Source organism: Penaeus monodon, chromosome 19 (genome assembly GCF_015228065.2).
Source record: "Penaeus monodon isolate SGIC_2016 chromosome 19, NSTDA_Pmon_1, whole genome shotgun sequence".
Classification (NCBI taxonomy): Eukaryota; Metazoa; Arthropoda; class Malacostraca; order Decapoda; family Penaeidae; genus Penaeus; species Penaeus monodon.
Window position 1 is genome coordinate 40,318,492 of NC_051404.1, and position 715 is coordinate 40,319,206.

Sequence of the window (715 nt, forward strand, 5' to 3'; positions counted from 1 at the left end):
CTATTTTTAATGTGTTCAGAATTATCACACACACTTTAACTCAAGATATCTATGTCAATAATAAAAAAAATGATATACGAATATATCCCTACAAATACCATCCTCAATCTTATATAACACAAAATTGTACCTCTGGAATAGATGAAATTCAAATAAAATCCTACATACAAAATATGCAAAACAATACAAACATCCACAACAAATTTATAGTTATTCGAACCGTCAGTCTATCTATATATTCATTCTTTATTTATCATCTGTTACATCTTTCGAGCGTACTACGGCAATACATCAGACAAGCGTCGCACCAGCGGGTTCCTCGTCCAATTTTGGTCTTACACAATTAAAAGCCAGCTGTTCTTTTCATGTCAAGTGATTTTTTTTCCCTTTTCCACTTTTTTTTTAACATTACCTTCTAAGTTGGGAAAAAATGAGAAATACTAATTCGTGCTGATGTACGACTTTGTGAATTTCAAATGAGAAAAATGAAAATGGGTTTGAGAGGCATCCAGCGTCGGCGTGTGAATATGGGATGGTGGTTGTGGTGATAATGGTAGGATGATGTGATGTGGTTGTGGGACGAAGAGAGAAGGAAGAAGAGGAGGCAGAGAGGAAAGGGAATGGAACGGTTCCGATACGGAGAGCAGGGAAGGAAGACAGGATGCAAGAAGGACAACGCTAAGGATAATCAAGACCATGACGATTTTAATGATGA

At 36.5% G+C, this 715-nt stretch overlaps 1 protein-coding gene across 1 annotated transcript in view; it reads right to left on the minus strand.

The window, feature by feature from the left end:
- The window catches only part of LOC119585237 (protein Wnt-5b-like), a 252,158-nt gene that overhangs the window by 223,723 nt on the left and 27,720 nt on the right, over window positions 1-715 (minus strand).